Source organism: Vidua chalybeata, chromosome 3 (genome assembly GCF_026979565.1).
Source record: "Vidua chalybeata isolate OUT-0048 chromosome 3, bVidCha1 merged haplotype, whole genome shotgun sequence".
NCBI lineage: Eukaryota > Metazoa > Chordata > Aves > Passeriformes > Viduidae > Vidua > Vidua chalybeata.
In genome coordinates, this window is record NC_071532.1 from 99,008,332 (window position 1) to 99,009,332 (window position 1,001).

Sequence of the window (1,001 nt, forward strand, 5' to 3'; positions counted from 1 at the left end):
ATGATTTACATGGCATCATTCAGCGTGCCTTGCATCAACTGCTTCTTCCTAGTGCTGAAGACACTTAAATCTTTTAGGGGTCTTCATTCAAGGTTCTTGGAAGTATCAAGAGCTCTGCTTCTGTGCATGACCAGACCTGCCTGCCCCCAGCATCTCAAACCCTCTCAGTTTACAACAGGTCATGTGGAAAACCAAGAGCATCCTTCTGTTTAATTTCTTGTAGAGGCTTCATTTACCTTTGTTACAGAGAAACATGAGTTAAAAATACACAATTTTTGGAAGAAAATAAGCCCCCAGTAATAGCAGAGACTGCCTAAGTATGACAAGTATTCCTAAGTATTAGACAACTCAACTGGAAGATGAGAACTGGATAACCCCCAGTGAGGGGGCTCAACTCCCTCTTGCAGAGATGCCTCTCAGAGGCAGGTACCGAGTGTATAGACACTTGTTACCTTCAGAGCATGCCTGGATTAGAAGTCCCTGGAGAACATAATTTCACACAATCTGTGAAATACTCCCAGCGTCTTAACCAAGCTTAAGTCAATGTAAGACAAGCTCAAGATTTGCTAAGGACTAAAAGCCACAGCTACACGTGAAGGAAGAAGCATCACCAGGAACGTAAGCATCACTGTTTTGCAGAGTCCTGCACCGCGTATTTATTAAATGAAGAACTTAGGGAAGTCCCGGAAACAATAGTTTCCTAGAAGTCTCTTTAATTATTCCAAAAGCTTCAGACTTGCTGAAGGTAGTCAGTGTTTAATAAAAACAAATGGCTTCTGCATTATTTGCGCCAGTTTAAAAGACAGCCAGGAGATGCAAAGCTGCCCTAGTCAGAGGTGGGACAGAGCTTTTAGGGCACCAGGCGCAGCAGCGCCCTGTACTCCGGGAGGGAGCCCCGGCCCCCTTGCACCCACCCGTGGATGCGGCGGCCGCCCCGCGCCTCGCAGCGCTCCGCCCCGACCCTGCCCGGCCGCCGCTCCGGGCACGTCAGCGCCGGCAGC